We start from the raw sequence: 18,313 nt of genomic DNA, 5'->3' as shown, positions 1-18,313 counted from the left end.
GAGACTTGGGTAAGCCCACCACAAAGTCCATCCCGACCATCTCCCAGGGCCTGTCCGCCACCGGCAGAGGGTAAAGCAACCCAGCAGGCCGTTGCCGGGACTTGTTTTTGGCACAAGAGACACATGCCCGAGCATAGTCTGCGACATCACGAACCATATGCGGCCACCAGTATTTCCTCGCCAGTAACTCAGATGTCCTTTTGGAACCAAAATGTCAACCCACCCTGGACGAGTGTGCCCAAGAGAGAACCTCCGGTCGCAAACTGGATGGTACAAAAGTCTTGCCCAGAGGCACAGACTCTAGCGAAACCGGGGCCACAGTTCTCAGGCTCTCAGTGGGGACAATAAGCCGAGGCTCCTCTTCCTCCTCCACAGATGACACAACAGAGCGAGAGAGAGCGTCGGCACGAATGTTCTTCTCCCCAGAAAGAAAATGGAGGGTGAAATGAAACCGGGTGAAGAACAAGGACCATCTGGCCTGGCGAGAATTTAACCGCTGGGCTGTCTGCAGGTACACCAAATTTTTATGATCTGTGAAGACTTGGAAGGGAAAACGAGCTCCCTCCAAGAGATGTCTCCACTCCGAGAAAGCCAACTTCATGGCTAGCAACTCCCTGTCCCCGATGGAATAGTTCCTCTCTGTTTGTGAGGTCTTAGAAAAGAAGAAGCAAGGATGCTTCCGACCTTGAGCATCCTTTTGGAAGAGGACTGCTCCAGCACCAACAGATGAGGCATCCACCTCCATGATAAAAGGCTTATCTACATCGGGGCAATGTAGGATGGGAGCACTAGCGAAGTGTGACTTTATGGAGTTAAAGGCCTTGGAGACCTCCTCAGACCTCAATTTGGGATTTGCTCCCTTCTTGGTGAGGGCAACCAAGGGAGCTACCAAAGTTGAGAAGTGCGGAATGAACTGGCGATAATAATTAATGAACCGCATAAAGCGCTGCACCACTTTAAGAGAATGGGGTTCTTGCCAGTCCATCACAGCCTGTAGTTTGGCAGGATCCATAGCCAATCCCTGGGTGGAGATGATATAGCCTAGGAAAGGTAAGGACTCCTGCTCAAACATACACTTCTCCAACTTGGCATAGAGGGAGTTTGCCCGTAGGAGGTCAAAGACTTTGCAAACATCTCTCCGGTGGGAGTCAATATCTGGAGAGTAGATGAGAATATCATCCAGATAGACTACGACCGAGGTGGAGAGCATATCCCAGAAGATGTCGTTCACAAAGTCTTGGAAAACGGCTGGGGAATTACAGAGCCCGAAGGGCATCACCAGATATTCATAGTGCCCATCCCTGGTGTTAAAAGCTGTCTTCCATTTGTCCCCCTCACGGATGTGAATCAGGTTGTAAGCACCCCGCAGATCTAATTTAGTAAATACCCTTGCTCCCCGAAGCCTATCGAAGAGCTCAGATATCAAGGGCAAAGGATACTTATTCTTAACGGTGATGGCGTTAAGACCCCTGTAATCTATGCATGGACGCAGTTCCCCATTCTTCTTCAGAATGAAGAAGAACCCAGCCCCAGCAGGTGACACTGACTTCCTGATGAACCCTCTTGCCAGATTCTCTTGAGTGTACTGAGACATTGCCTCCATCTCCGGGAGAGATAACGGATAGACTCGACCCCGGGGAGGCTCAGCACCAGGCAAGAGGTCAATAGGACAGTCATAGGGGCAATGGGGTGGAAGGGTCTCCGCCGCCTTTTTGGAGAACACGTCCGCATAAGACCAATATTGCTTGGGGAGAGAGGATAGATCTGCGGGTACCTCTGTAGTAGCAAGCTGAACGCACTCCCTCTGACACCTACCCCCACAAGATTCACCCCATCCCAAAATTCTGCCTGATGACCACTCGATATGAGGCGAGTGGTACCGTAGCCAAGGTATCCCCAACAGGACCTCATCAATTACCTCAGGAATGACGAGCAAAGATATAATCTCCTGATGGGATGGCGACATGGACAGAGTAAAAGGGATGGTCTGGTGTGTTATCTGAGGGCAGTGTCGACCCATTCACCACTCGTACCGTTACTGGTTGAGCAAGCATAACCAGGGGTATTGCGTGACGTTGGGCGAAGGCAGAAGACATAAAATTGCCCTCCGCCCCAGAATCCACACAGAGCTCTACCGAGAGGGAGGATGAGCCTATAATAATTGTCCCCATAAAGGACAATTTAAAGGCAAACGTCGCCGTGTCTAGTGTACCTCCACCTACTACCACTAGACGCTGACGTTTCCTCGACCGCTGGGGACATCTGGTGGCAAGATGTCCTGACTGCTGGCAAACATAACAGACCTTGAGTGCACAAGCGGTCCGGGACTTAGATCCCGCTCGTGACACTTCCATGGCCTCATGTGACTCAGGAACCAAGACCGGAGATTCCAGAGGTTTGGCGAAGGTGGGAGCCAGCCGAAACCTCTGCCTACACTGGGCTCGCTCTAACCTCCACTCGTTAAAACGGAGGTCAATACGAGTAGAGACAGTTATTAACTCCTCCAGTGTGGCAGGAATCTCCCTAGTGGCCAGAGCGTCCTTCATGTGATCAGCCAGCCCCCTCCAAAATATGGGGATAAGGGCTTTATCCAACGCTCCAGCTCAGAAGCTAAAGTACGGAAGTGGATGGCAAAATGGCTGACCAAGGACACACCCTGAGTTAATGCCAGCAGTTGGAGCGCCGTGTCATGGGTGACTCGAGGTCTTAAAAAGACCTGTTTCAGAGTGCTCAGGAACAGCGCAGCACTCTGCACCACATGATCGCCACGCTCCCACCTTGGCGTAGCCCATTCCAACGCCCTGTCCGACAAGAGAGACACAATAAATCCCACCTTAGCCCGCTCTGTGGGAAAACGTGCAGCCAGGAGCTCGAGGTAAATAGAGCACTGACTCACGAATCCCCTACAAGATTTGAAAATTTTTCTGGCAGCGGGAGGCAAGATAATGTCGGAACAGGGGTGGCAGTGGACAAGGATGCTGCAGCCACGCTAGCAGCCTGTACAGCTACTGCGGTAACATCCACAGCTGAGGTTGAGCTCTCGAGAGCCGCCAACCTACCCTCCAGCTGCTGGATATACTGCCAAACTAGGTCGTATACCCTTTCATCCTTATGTTTATTTAGACTGATTTCTTGTGTCCATTTGTGGTTGCTGCTAATACCGCTATACTATAGATGCATGCTCTAATTTACTGAGTGTATGTAATCTTTATCTGTGCCCGCCACATTGGGATTATTCCTTGGCATTAGCCTTGTTTAGCACGGTGCACTTTATCTATGGCTGGTGTTGTTATTATCAGTAGTATATGTAGTATACTTTGAAGCAACTGAATACTCATGTAAAAATGACCCTATAGATTCATCTGTGTCTGCCGCATTTTAATTATACTGAGGTTTGTTTTGCCCTGTTAATTATATATGACTTGTGATAGACCCTATATTAGCACTATGCACTTTATTATGTGGTATTAGTTTATTAGCAATTACCTATGTACATTATTGGCATCACTTATAACTCTTTTGATAGTCTTCTTTATAAGTAAATGAATCTTATATCCTCCAGGGATTATATCCATAGGAAATTTGTGGGCTTGGATAAGCCACTCTGAACAAAAGTAACTTATACATTGGGGCATCATATGCATTTATAGGAGCCCTTAGTACATATGTGATGTTTAGCCAAATGGGCGTTAACCAACAGGGATACTTAGGATACATAAGGGGTGTACTACCCAGTTGGGCGGCTATTTTGTGCACTAGTATCTTCATCTTTTAACTTATTTGTATTTTTTATTAAAATTGTTAACAATAAAGTGTTTACATTTTATACTGGCATTTGCTTCTGTTTTTCTCAGATTGGTTTATATATTGTTGTGGGAAGTGCCACTACCTAAGCCTTGTTTTGTGTATAGGTGGATATACCGCAAGGGTTGCTAAATGTCCGCCATTTACTAGCCAGACCCTGGCGCTAGTATTATGTTAGGGCTAGCGGAATGCACCGAGTAAATATAGAGGTTTTATTATAATTGATGCGTTCGCAGCCCAGGGTCCACCGTGCAGGAGAACCTGCTGCTAGCAAACGGCAGAACTATATGGCGGTATGAGCTAACCCTGTTACTTCACAGAGTAGCCGAAACTCAAAGCACTGCGCCCTGTTTGACTTCACATTGGCACAGGCTAACTACTCAACTGAGAGCAGTCAGTGGTCATGCATGCACACAAACTCCTCGCCGGAGGTGCCAGCATTCTAGGGGCTTATTTCAACCGGGTCCCTGAACACAAACTCACATGACCACACTGGCGCAAAGCACATAACATAGAACAATACTAGCGCATGGCCGTGCGGCCATGAGAGCCTTAAATAGTTGCAGCACGTACAGGACCTTCCTAGAAGAACCAATGAGAGGCTGCCACAGAGCGTGAGCACCTACAGGACCTTCCTGAAGGACCAATGGCCTTAGCTGCAGTATCTGATCATGTGACCCTCAATCTCCACTGAGAGATCTTACTCTGGGCATGCTCAGAACGAGAAAAGCAGGACTTAGTCCCAGAAGCGTCTGCTCGCCGCTGCCCAGCACTGACTTCCATGGCAGAAGCAGGAAAAGCAGCAGTAACTCTTTGTACAGAGTACATAGAAAGCTACCACTCAATCACTGTGGTTCACGGTGCCAGTGAACGGGGCCCGAAGTCCCATAAATCATATAGACAAAAGATCACTGCACTCGTATATTTGAAGTTGCTTATATCAAAAAGTTTATTCGGCTAAAGTTCGTGATAAGAGCGATAGGTAATAATTAACGTTTCGGCCAGCCCGTGGCCTTGATCACAAAATCGCTGTAACAAGCAGAGAAACAAACAAAATTACAAAAAAAACAGACAAATATATACATATTTACATAAATAAATGCATGTCAAAAGATAATGGTCATGGTAGGGCATACCCACCCAAGGCAAAGGACATATATCATGTATGGTAAATGAAACTCAGAAAGACCTGAGATCAGAGAGAGTGGTTTAAAGAGATACAATGTATGGTATTGAGATGGATAAGGCTACTTTCACACTAGCGTCGGGCTCGGCCCGTCGCTGTGCGTTGGGCCGACGTTCCCGACGCTAGCGTTGTCTCCGCCGCACAACGGGGGCAGCGGATGCATTTTTCCAGCGCATCCGCTGCCCCATTGTGAGGTGCGGGGAGGTGGGGGCGTTTACGACGGAGCAAAAAACGTTGCAAGCAACGTTTTTTGCTCCCGACGGTCCGCCACTGCACGACGCATCCGTCGCACGACGGGTGCGACGTGTGGCAATCCATCACAATGCGTCGCTTAATGTTAATCAATGGTGAAAAAAACGCATCCTGCAAACACTTTTGCAGGATGCATTTTTTCGGCAAAACGACGCATTGTGACGGAATGCAGTTAACACTAGTGTGAAAGTAGCCTAAGGCAAGCGAACATACCCCAAACAGAATTTATTACAGTAAGGACACTGTATGACTGGTGAGTCTGGTAAATGACGCAGTTGTGTAACCTGCAAGGGATAATACATATTGTAGCATGGCTAAAGGGTGTATAATCGACGGGAGGTATGTGCCACATAAGTGCCTTGTTGCTGTAATGTAGCTCGGAGTATTTCTTTGTTGTATATAAACATGTATATATATGTCTTACAGGACCTGTGGTGATGTCAGACCACATGGCTAATCATGTGATGGGTTACTGGGTGCGGTTAGCTTTATATAAGACAGACTAATGCTTAACACAGGATATGTGTGGAGCTGCTAGCCTCCAGTGGAAGTTCTTGGAAGCAGACAGGGCAGTTGTCTGCAGAGCTCTCTGTGCGGAGCAGCACAGAGGCTGAGGGAGCCTGAAGGACTGGACACTTTGTTTTTCTTTTCCTGAACTAAAGGCTATTTATTTGCTGTTATCTTTCCATGTGGTTTATAAGGTAATAAACCCTGAGAACTTTTAAAGAAACATGCCTCCTGAGTGTCAGCCATCGCACCTGAGTGAGTGAAATCCCTACAATTGGTGGTAGACGTGTGGGCAGCGTTCCCAGCGGAGGCGAAAAGTCTGTTATTGAATGTCCTGGGTCAAGTCTGTTGTAAGCCAGCCGGGAAAAATGGAGGAACTGCTGAAACACTTGGTCCAGTTGCAGTCACAGCAGGAGCAACGGCAGCAAGAGACCAACAGGCTGTTGATGCAGCAGATACAACAGAGCCAGCAGGAGCAACGGCAGCAGATGCAACAGAACCAGCAGGAGCAACGGCAGCAGATGCAGCTTCTGGCAACCGCCATCCAGGGCAAGATGAGTGCCCCAACCCCAGGTTTGGCTGATGACACCCACGTCCGGAAGACGGTAAGACGCGCATTACAGAAAATGACCCCCGGGGATGATGTTGAGGCCTTCCTGACGGTGTTTGAGAGGGTCGCTGAGAGGGAAAAACTCCCGCCAGAGCAGTGGGCAGAGGTACTGGCGCCATACCTGACGGGAGAACCCCAGAAGGCGTACTATGATTTGACCTTGCAGGATGCCAAAGAGTATCACAAATTGAAAGTCGAGATTCTCGCACGTTTGGGGGTGACACTGACTGTCAGGGCACAGCGAGTTCACAGCTTGGCCTATCACCGGGACAAACCACCTCGCTCTCAAATGTTTGATCTGTTCCACCTGGTCCAGAAATGGCTGCAGCCAGAGTCGTGTACACCTGCACAGATGGTAGAACGGGTGATGATGGATCGGTTTGTGCATTCCCTCCCGAGGTCCATACAGACTTGGGTTGCCCAGGGTGATCCCCAGAATGCCGATGAGCTGATCGGACTGGTTGAGAGATACCAAGGGTTGGAAGGCTCCTCCGGGAGGCATGTACTGGGGGTCCCAGAAGGGAGCTGAGTCCCAAAAAGGGGTGGCGCATCCAAGGTCACAAAGGGTGGGGGAGGTGGTGCCCAAGGTCCCTACGGGTGATGTTATTTGTTGTAGGTGCCACCGGCCAGGACATATAGCTGCCCGTTGTTCCCAGACCACTGAGCAGATGGACTGCAGCATGGGACGCCGTTGTTCATACTATGCGTATCCAGCCTGCAGTGTGAACTCTCCGCCCAATGAGGGACCTCAAGCGTGTCCCGTAAAGGTGAACGGTCGAGCAGTAATGGCACTGTTAGACTCGGGGAGCCTAGTGACCCTGGTGAGGGCCACTTTTCCTCTCCACCTGCTCCCGGGAAAGAAGGTTGGAGTGCGGTGCATACATGGTGATGCAGAGGACTACCCTTTGGCCAGGGTGGACATTGAAACGGCATGTGGCACTGAGTCCCACATAGTCGGCGTCGTGCAGGACTTGTTGCACCCTATAATTATTGGCCGGGATTTCTGTTTGTTTTGGGATTTGTGGGGAAAAGGTTCTGAGCTCCCTAGCAAGAGTAGGGAACCAATGAACCCTGGAAGGGTGTCGCCACACCCGGAGTCAGACAGGTTTCATTTTTGTGTTCTGGTTGGGGATGAGGAGGAAGTGTCCCCTGCATCTGACATTCTGGAGTTAGAGGTAACCGGTGAAAATTTTGGGACAGCCCAACATAGGGACCCCACTCTGAGGGAAGCCTTTAATAATGTCACAGTTATTGACGGGGTGGTACAGGAGCCGGGGGCAGACACAAGATTTCCCCGTTTTCTGATGAGTGGGGAGTTGTTGTACCGGGTCACGAAAGTAAGGGAGGAGTTGGTAGAGCAGTTGGTAGTCCATATAGACAGAAGGTGTTGGACATGGCCCATTCACACATCTTGGGTGGACACCTAGGGGTGGAAAAAACGCAGGAACGGGTTGTGCAGAGGTTCTATTGGCCTGGGTGTCACCGGGAAATAGTGAACTATTGCAGGTCCTGCCCTACATGTCAGCTAACTGCTCCCACTCCTCATTTCCGGAACCCCCTTGTGCCACTGCCCATTATTGAGGTGCCGTTCGAGAGAATTGCCATGGACTTGGTCAGTCCCTTAGTTAAATCAGCCCGGGGCCATCAGTATATATTAGTCATCCTGGACTATGCCACACGCTATCCTGAGGCAATTCCTCTGAGAAATTCTTCCTCGAAGAATATAGCCCGCGAGTTGGTCCATGTCTTTTCCCGGACAGGTCTGCCGAAAGAGATCCTGACTGACCAGGGGACACCTTTCATGAGCAAGGTGATGAGGGAGTTATGCAAAGCCCTGAAAATCTCCCAGTTGAGGACCTCGGTGTACCATCCCCAGTCAGATGGCCTTGTTGAGAGATTTAACAAGACACTGAAGAGCATGCTGAGAAAAGCTATAGAGAAAGACGGAAGAGACTGGGATTGTCTCTTACCCTATCTGATGTTTTCCATTTGTGAAGTTCCACAGGCCTCCACAGGGTTCTCACCGTTTGAGCTTCTATATGGCCGACATCCGCGAGGACTCCTGGATATAGCCAAGGAAACCTGGGAAGCCGAAGTCACGCCCCACAGAAGCGTCATTGAGCATGTGGCCCAGATGCAGCAGAGGATTGCAAAGGTGATGCCTATTGTGAAAGAACACCTCCTCCAGGCACAAGAAGCTCAGGCCAGAGTCTACAACCAGTCTGCAAGAGTGAGGCAGTTCAATCCGGGAGACCGAGTTCTTGTGTTAGTTCCGACGGTGGAGAGCAAGTTCTTGGCCAAATGGCAAGGGCCATATGAGGTTGTCGAGAAGCTTGGGGAAGTAAATTATAAAATTCACCAACCAGGAAGAAGGAAACCATTCCAAGTATACCATGTGTGATATATGTGATGGTGTAGTGACCCCTGTGGTAGCTAGGGGGCGCTCTGTGCGCTCTGTGAGATATGCATGGAAGCGTATCTGTAGTGGTGATATTCATGGTGTACCTGTAATCGGCAGTGTTATGAATGGCCGATGTGTGTCGCGGAAGGAGTCTGCGTAGTAAGTCAGATGTATTGTGGTTATGCTGGGACCTGTAGTCCCTCAAGAGTTTTGTTGCAATGTGTATAGTTAAGTTTGGGTGACTTACTAGGCTAGTCATGAGAGACGGGAGGGTCAGACTAGCCACACATCCACACACACATCCAGGGGTGTGGTTTCAGGTATATAATGTGACCAGGATGTGGGTCACAGGAGAGGCGTGTCCGGCAGGTCCTGTGTGAAACCTGTGTGGTTCCTGTGTATGGACCTGGCCGGGGGATTGTCCTAGGAATGACTAGGGTCCCGGGGATTGTCCTAGGAATGACTAGGGTCCCGAACAACGCTGACCGGTGGGACCGTCCTAGGAATGACTAGGGTCCCGGGGACTGTCCTAGGAATGACTAGGGTCCCGAAGATGCAGGACTGTCCTAGGAATGACTAGGGTCCTGAATGCTGCTGGATTGGCCTGGGAATGACCAGGGTCCTACAAGCACCAGAGAACGAGGTGAAGGTGCTGGATTGTCCTAGGAACGACTAGGGTCCTACAAGCACCTGAGAACACGGACTAGGCCACCGGCGTGATCCTGGTAACCTAAGGTAACGGGTGGAGGACGGGGTCCAGGACCTAAGCTGATAGGTGGAGGACGGGGTCCAGGACCTAAGCTGACAGGCGGAGGATGGGGTCCAGGACCTGTTGTGACAGGTGGAGGACGGGGTCCAGGGCCTAAGCTGATAGGTGGAGGACGGGGTCCAGGACCTAAGCTAACAGGTGGAGGACGGGGTCCAGGACCTGTGGGTACGAGGTGAGCACCAGGATCTGCTGGGCCGGTGTCTGTTACTGTGTGGGGAAGCTGGAGTCCTTCGGTGAGGTCTGGACTGACTACTGTGTGCCGGACAGGCGAGTTGGTGATCCCCGTTAGGCAGCTTACCCGGAAGAGGGTTAACAGAGTGTGGGGAAGCTGGAGTCCTTCGGTGAGGTCTGGACTGACTACTGTGTATTGACCAGGCAAGTTGGTGATCCCCGTTAGGCAGCTTACCCAAAGGCTGTTGAAGAGTCGGCAAGGTGGAGCAGGAGCTCCCGTCAGGTACCAAAGAGACTGTTGGTGCCTGTTGTGTTCCATGTAATGAACTGTGTTTAAACCCGGTTTATGTGGCTTAATAAACCGTATGGACTGTTTTGATATAAAACCCATGCTGTGTGCTTAAATATCGCGGCTAAGCGAGTGTCCCCCAACACTCTCAGTAAGAGAAACCTTACACATGTCAACCTCATCAAGCCGTGGCAAGATAGAGTGCCGACAGTAACTCCATTGTTGTTAAGCAACCCAGAAGGTGAGGTTTGAGCGGTTGCTATAGCGGAGTCGCTATCAAAGACCCAGAAACAGCAGTGCCGGGAGTTACTCCAGAAAAACAGGGACCTGTTTTCAGAGTTGCCAGGACACACGAAGGTCATAGAGCACGAGGTCCTAACAGAGCCACATGTGCGGGTGAACGTGAAGCCCTATCGTATTCCTGAGGCTCGTCGAGAAGTTATCTCCAAAGAAGTGGAGCATATGTTGAAGCTTGGAGTTATTGAGGAATCCAAGAGCGGTTGGTCGAGCCCAATTGTCCTGGTCCCAAAGCCTGATGGAGAGTGGAGGTTTTGCAACGACTATCGGAAGTTGAATGAGGTCTCCAAGTTTGACGCTTATCCCATGCCCCGCGTTGATGAGCTCATCGAAAGGCTTGGGCATGCCAGATATATATATACCTTGGATTTGACAAAGGGGTATTGGCAGATCCCCATGGCACAGGAAGCCAAGGAGAAGACGGCCTTTTCGACACCTGATGGATGCTTCCAGTATGTCCGGATGCCGTTTGGCCTACAGGGAGCTCCGGCGACCTTCCAGAGGGCTATGGATAGAGTCCTTGCGCCCCATAAGGCCTACGCTGCTGCATACCTAGATGATATCGTCATCTTTAGCCCGGACTGGGAGAGTCATCTGGAGAAAGTCCAAGCGGTGTTTGATGCTCTAAGAAAGGCGGGGTTTACAATAAACCCGAAGAAGTGTGCCTTGGGTAAGGAAGAAGCTAAATACCTAGGCTATATAGTGGGTCGTGGAGAAATAAAGCCCCAAATCAGGAAAGTGGAGGCAATCCAAACATGGCCGAAACCACTCTCCAAAAAGCAAGTTAAAGCCTTTCTGGGAATCGTGGGATATTACAGGAGGTTCATCCCGAACTTCGCCACAGTGGCTGCGCCTCTGAATGATCTACTAAAGGGGACAAAATCGGTGATGGTTAAATGGTCCGAAGAGACAGTCAGCCTTTCAAGAGTTAAAAGGGGCTCTATGTAGGCAGCCCGTTCTGATGGCCCCAGACTTCAATAAAGAATTTATTCTTCAGACAGATGCCTCAGATGTTGGGGTAGGAGCAGTCCTTTCCCAAGAGCTACATGGGGAGGAGCATCCTGTTCTCTATCTGAGTAGAAAGCTGTCCTCATCTGAGAAGAACTACTCAGTCGTGGAAAAAGAGTTTTTGGCCATAAAGTGGGCGGTGGACACGTTACGGTACTATCTGCTCGGTCGTAAATTCAGACTAATATCTGACCATGCCCCACTTAGATGGATGAGGGAAACAAAGGGTAGAAATGCTAGGGTCACCCGTTGGTTCTTAGCCCTGCAGGACTTCAGTTTCCATGTGGAACATAGGGCCGGAAAGCTGCACGGTAATGCAGATGCCCTATCAAGAATCCCTTGTTTAGTGGGGGAAAGTGCCAAGCCCCACGGCTTTAGGCAGAGGGGGGAGGTATGTAGCATGGCTAAAGGGTGTATAATCGACGGGAGGTATGTGCCACATAAGTGCCTTGTTGCTGTAATGTAGCTCGGAGTATTTCTTTGTTGTATATAAACATGTGTATATATATGTCTTACAGGACCTGTGGTGATGTCAGACCACATGGCTAATCATGTGATGGGTTACTGGGTGTGGTTAGCTTTATATAAGACAGGCTAATGCTTAACACAGGATATGTGTGGAGCTGCTAGCCTCCAGTGGAAGTTCTTGGAAGCAGACAGGGCAGTTGTCTGCAGAGCTCTCTGTGCGGAGCAGCACAGAGGCTGAGGGAGCCTGAAGGACTGGACACTTTGTTTTTCTTTTCCTGAACTAAAGGCTATTTATTTGCTGTTATCTTTCCATGTGGTTTATAAGGTAATAAACCCTGAGAACTTTTAAAGAAACGTGCCTCCTGAGCGTCAGCCATCGCACCTGAGTGAGTGAAATCCCTACAATATTAAAATTGCAATGAAGGAACTGTATATACAGAGACAGTGTTTGTAGGAATGCTACCCGGCGGACCGCCCCCAGAACGTAAGATGTCATGTGGAGTTACTGCAGATTGGTTAGAGCTAGGAACCTATTTTTCTGAAATGAGGGGACCAAAAATAGTGCCCTGGGTAAATGTGTACAAGGTTAAGGAAACCATAGGGATGAGCTAAGTTCCACAAAGTCCCCCAGAGCTATAAATACTAACCAAACTGGTATGGTCTAAGAGCTCACCAGTGCAATATGAACGTAGTTCCAGCTGGGACCAGACCTATGGTTGTAAAATGTCGAGAAAATGTAAAAAAAGGGGGGGGGGAAGAAGAGGGGGGTATTTATGAAGTAGCAATATGTGGGTGCATGAAAACCAATGGAGTACCTGTTTTATATATAGAATCGGAGGTACAGGTCAGGCTGTGTGGTCCCCGTGTAGCTTGGTATTTCCCAGGGGGAGCAAGGGGAGATAGGGCTGAAAATTATAGCAAGGTATTGATTGGTTTGTCCGAAATTGTGCTGAGGTCTCAAGGAAATGCATAAAATACCTGTCTTGCATATAGAGTCAGGGGTACAGGTCAGGCTGTATGGTCCCTGTGTAGTTTGACATATCCCAAGGGGAACAGAGGGCGATAGCGCTGTGGACAAGAGAATATTATAGGGCTGAAAAGCAGAACAAAGCATTGTTTAACTTATCTGAAATATGTGCTGGGGTCTCACATCCAAACCTCCTTGTTTCCCTGCACGTGAGGCAAGTGTTGGTGGCCAAGTGGAAGGAGCCGACACTATTGTGTGTCCAGGCAGTGGGTAGGCTAATGCCGGTAATGGCTGTGGAGTTTTTGTAGCTCCTCAGCCGGTCATGTGACCGGATATGCAGGGGGACGCCGGCGCATGCGCAGAAGGTGCTGCTAGTATTGCTGGGCTGTGAGTTATCGGCGCCTGCGCACTGAGTGCTAAGATCAGTGCCTGCGCAGTGCGTATTATGGCCAGCGCTTGTGCCGTGTGTAGCTCCTCAGCCGGTCATATGACCGGATATGTAGGGGGACGCCAGTGCATGCGCAGAAGGTGCTGTTAGTATAGCTGGGCTCTGAGATATCGGCGCCTGCGCATAATATAGGATGTTACATTTCACAGGGTAACCAATATAGTAATAAACGGTTAGCCATCATAATCATGGTACGGTACATAAATGAATGGTAGGAGTCCAAACTGATAATACTTGCAGAAAAGAAAATAAATAATGGGAAAATGAAACTTATGCAAATAAAAGCAATAAAGGAAAAGAAAGGAAAATTAAATGACTGAAAAGAAAAGGGGGTGAAAGAAATGAAAAAATGAAAAAAATGAAAATGAAAAAATTGAAACAAATAAAACCTAGAAAAATTGTAATGACTAACTAGATGGGTATTTCCTGAAGGAAATATTTCCAGAATCCGTCCTTTCCTCAACCCACACTCTACCAAAATGCTCGTGCATGCCCTAATCATCTCCCGCCTCGACTACTGCAACATACTCCTCTGTGGCCTACCTTCTAACACTCTCGCACCCCTCCAGTCCATCCTTAACTCTGCTGCCCGTCTAATTAATCTCTCTCCTCGCTACACTCCTGCTTCCCCTCTTTGCAAATCCCTTCACTGGCTCCCAATTTCTCAGCGTATCCAGTTTAAATTACTAACACTGACCTACAAAGCCATCCATAATCTTTCTCCTCCGTATATTTCCACACTAATCTCTCAATATCTTCCCTCACGTAATCTCCGGTCCTCCCAAGACCTCCTCCTCTCCTCCACGCTTATTCGCTCCTCACCCAATCGCATCCAAGACTTCTCCCGAATATCACCCATCCTCTGGAATTCAGTGCCCCAACACAATCGGTTATCCACTACTTTTGGATCCTTCAAAAGAAACCTGAAAACCCATCTCTTCAAAGAAGCTTACAGCCTGTAAAGACTACACGGCCACCTCAACACCACTGGAGCTACTGCAACCCTCGACCTACTGTCTCCTTCCCCATAATCCTGTAGATTGTAAGCCCGCAAGGGCAGGGTCCTCTTCCCACTTTATCAGTCTGTCATTGTTAGTTTTGTTTACTGTAAGTGATATTTGTATTTTGATGTAACCCCTTCTCATGTACAGCACCATGGAATTAATGGTGCTATATAAATAAACAATAATAATAATAACTACAGATAGTGCTTTGGAATGGTCCGATTTGGTGGGCGGAGCCACCCTGGTACACATGGGGCGGGGGTGCACTTACTTTTGCACAAACGGGGCTGGGGTGCACTTACTTTTGCACGCGGGGGCGCACTCACTTTTGCACACGGGACCGGGGGCGCACTCACTTTTGCACACGAGACCGGGGGCGCACTCACTTTTGCACACGGGACCGGGGGCGCACTCACTTTTGCACACGGGACCGGGGCGCACGTACTTTTGCACATGGAACCGGGGGCGCACTTACTTTTGCACACGGGACCGCGGGCGCACTTACTTTTACACACGGGACCGGGGGTGCACTTTTGCACACGGGACCGATTTGGTGGGCGGGGCCACTCGGGGTCCAATTTGGTGGGCTGGGCACCTCAGGGTCCGATTTGGTGGGCTGGGCACCTCAGGGTCCGATTTGGTGGGCTGGGCACCTCAGGGTCCGATTTGGTGGGTGGGTCACATTAAGAGCTGATATTATCTGGCAAAACTGTGTCTTGGTGTAGTCATGTACAGTTCATAGGCGTTGGCAGAGTAACTGGATCTGACTGCACATATCAATGAGCTAATCAGCCAGGTGGCAGATGGCAGTTATTTTGAAATTGCCTCAGAAACCAGCCCATTATAACCTATGGCAAAATTTCCCTATTGAAACACATTGAAACAATGCTTTCCAATGAGGGGAAAACAATTTTCAAACGCAAATTGCGCCAAAACTACAAATCCGATCGACACGAAAAATACTTAGCACACCTCTCGTGGACGCTGGCTTCGAAATGACACCTCACTGGAGTCTGTGCATTCAGCGGTTCGGGCCACATTAATTGTGGAAAAAAGCCTAATAATAATAACTAGATGGGTATTTCCTGAAGGAACTACAGATAGTGCTTTGGAATGGTGCCCGGGCTGCCCCTGCAAGACGCTGGTTTGGTAGTTGTAGCCCCTCAGGGTTGAGGCCACTCGGGGTCCAATTTGGTGGGCGGGGTCACTCTAGGTCCAATTTGGTGGGTGGGGTCACTCTGGGACCAATTTGGTGGGCGGGGCACCTCAGGGACCGATTTGGTGGGCGGGGTCACTCGGGGTCCGATTTGGTGGACGGGGTCACTCAGGGTCCGATTTGGTGGGCGGGGTCACTCAGGGTCCGATTTGGTGAACGGAACCACTCAGGGTCCGATTTGGTGGGCGGGGCACCTCAGGGATCAATTTGGTGAGCGGGGTCACTCAGGGACCGATTTGGTGAGCGGGGTCACTCAGAGTCCGATTTGGTGGACGGGGTCACTCTGGGTCCGATTTGGTGGGCGGGATCACTCTGGGTCCGATTTGGTGGGCGGGGCACCTCAGGGTCCGATTTGGTGGGCGGGGTCACTCTGGGTCCGATTTTCTGGGCGGAGCCACTCTGGGTCCGATTTGGTGGGCAGGGTCACTCAGGGTCTGATTTGGTGGGCGGGGTCACTCAGGGTCCGATTTGGTGGGCGGGGCACCTCAGGGTCCAATTTAGTGGGCGGGGTCACTCTGGGTCCGATTTGGTGGGCGGGGTCACTCTGGGTCCGATTTGGTGGGCGGGGTCACTCTGGGTCCGATTTGGTGGGCGGGATCACTCTAGGTCCGATTTGGTGGGCGGGGCACCTCAGGGTCCGATTTGGTGGGCGGGGCACCTCTGGGTCTGATTTGGTGGGCGGGGCACCTCTGGGTCCGATTTGGTGGGCGGGGCACCTCTGGGCCCGATTAGGTGGGCGGGGTCACTCTGGGCCCGATTTGGTGGGCGGGGTCACTCTGGGTCCGATTTGGTGGGTGGAGCCACTCTGAAACCGATTTGGTGGGCGGGGCACCGCAGGGACCGATTAGGTGGGCGGGGTCACTCTGGGTCTGATTTGGTGGGCGGAGCCACTCTGGGTCCGATTTGGTGGGCGGGGCACCTCAGGGTCCGATTTGGTGGGCGGGGTCACTCTGGGTCTGATTTTGTGGGCGGAGCCACTCTGGGTCCGATTTGGTGGGCAGGGTCACTCAGGGTCCGATTTGGTGGACGGGGTCACTCAGGGTCAGATTTGGTGGGCCGGGTCACTCTGGGTCCGTTTGGTGGGCCGGGTTACTCTGGGTCCGATTTGGTGGGCGGGGTCACTCTGGGTCCGATTTGGTGGGCGGGGTCACTCTGGGTCCGATTTGGTGGGCGGGGTCACTCTGGGTCCGATTTGGTGGGCGGGGTCACTCTGGGTCTGATTTGGTGGGCGGGGCACCTCAGAGTCCGATTTGGTGGGCGGGGTCACTCTGGGTCCGATTTGGTGGGCGGGATCACTCGGTCCGATTTGGTGGGCGGGGCACCTCAGGGTCCGATTTGGTGGGCGGGGCACCTCTGGGTGCGATTTGGTGGGCGGGGCACCTCTGGGTCCAATTTGGTGGGCGGGGTCACTCTGGGCCCGATTAGGTGGGCGGGGTCACTGTTGTGAATACCGTCTGGGTTCCCTCTGGTGGCCTTTAGCGATACTGCGGGTCTGGAGCTGGGCTCAGCTGCCTCATTTCCTGCTATGCTGGTTCCTATTTAACTCCACCTGGACCTTTACTTGTTGCCTGCTGTCGTTGTATTCAGTACTGGTTCTGACCTCTCCTGGATTTTCCTGGTGACCTGTCTATTTCTGAGAAGCTAAGTCTTGCTAGTTCTTTTTGCTCATTGTTTCCTTGAATATGTTTCTCAGTATATGATGTGTTCAGTCCAGCTTGCTTATATGTGATTTTTCGCTTGCTGGTAGCTCTGGGGAGCAGTAGTGCGCCCCTCACATCGTGAGTCGGTGTGGGGGTTCTTGTACTTTCTGCGTGGATAGTTTTTGATAGTTTTTGTACCGACCGCACAGATCCCTGCTATCCTCTGTCTATTTAGCGTTAGCGGGCCTCATTTGCTTAAACCTGTTTTTCATTCCTACGTTTGTATTTTCTCCTTAACTCACCGTTATTATTTGTGGGGGGCTGTCTAGACTTTGGGGTTATTTCTCTGAGGCAAGTGAGGCTTTGCTTTCTCTCTAGGGGTAGCTAGTTTCTCAGGCTGTGAAGAGGCGTCTAGGTTTTTAGGTAATGCTCCACGGCTGCCTTTAGTGTGTGTGGATAGGATCAGGATTGCGGTCGGTATAGTTCCCACATTCCCAGAGCTTGTCCCACTATTCAGGTTTACCTATCAGGTGAGTTTGGTGATCCTACCACCGGATCATAACAGGGGACTGGTTGGGCTCCCTTGGGGTTAATGCACGCTTGTGGGGTCTGGTTGAGCTCCCAGGGGGAATTAATGCACGCTTGTGGGGTCTGGTTGAGCTCCCGGGGGGTGGGTGTTAATGCAGACTTGTGGGGTCTGGTTGAGCTCCTGGGGTGTTACTGCACAATTGCGGGGTCTGATTGAGCTCCAGGGAGGTTATTGCACGCTTGTGGGGTATGGATGAGCTCCAGGTCAGGTTAAAGCACGCTTCTGTGGTCTGGTTGAGCTCCCGGGAGGGTTAATGTACACTTGTGGAGTCTGGATGAGCTCCAGGCGTGTTAATACACACTTGTGGGGTCTGATTGAGCTCCCAGGGGGTGTTAATGCAGACTTGTGGGGTCTGGTTGAGCTTCTGGGGGGTTACTGCACAATTGTGGGGTCTGGTTGAGCTCCAGTACAGCAGGCCCGTAAAGAGTTAATGCATCGCAAAAGAGGGATAAGAGAAATCCTGAGTTCATTTTTTTTTTTTTTTTTTTCTTCCTCTGCAGTGTGTCTAGCCTCTCTCCTCCCCTTAATCTCTGGGTGGTTCAGAATTCAGCTGCAGCTATGGACCTTCAGAGTCTGTCTTCTAGTTTGGATCATCTCACTGCTAGGGTACAAGGCATTCAGGATTATGTAGTCCGCAGTCCTATGTCAGAGCCTAAGATACCTATTCCTGAGCTGTTCTCCGGAGAC

The sequence above is a fragment of the Ranitomeya variabilis genome, chromosome 3, assembly GCF_051348905.1.
Source record: "Ranitomeya variabilis isolate aRanVar5 chromosome 3, aRanVar5.hap1, whole genome shotgun sequence".
In the NCBI taxonomy this organism is placed as follows: Eukaryota; Metazoa; Chordata; class Amphibia; order Anura; family Dendrobatidae; genus Ranitomeya; species Ranitomeya variabilis.
This window is presented reverse-complemented; position numbering follows the sequence as displayed.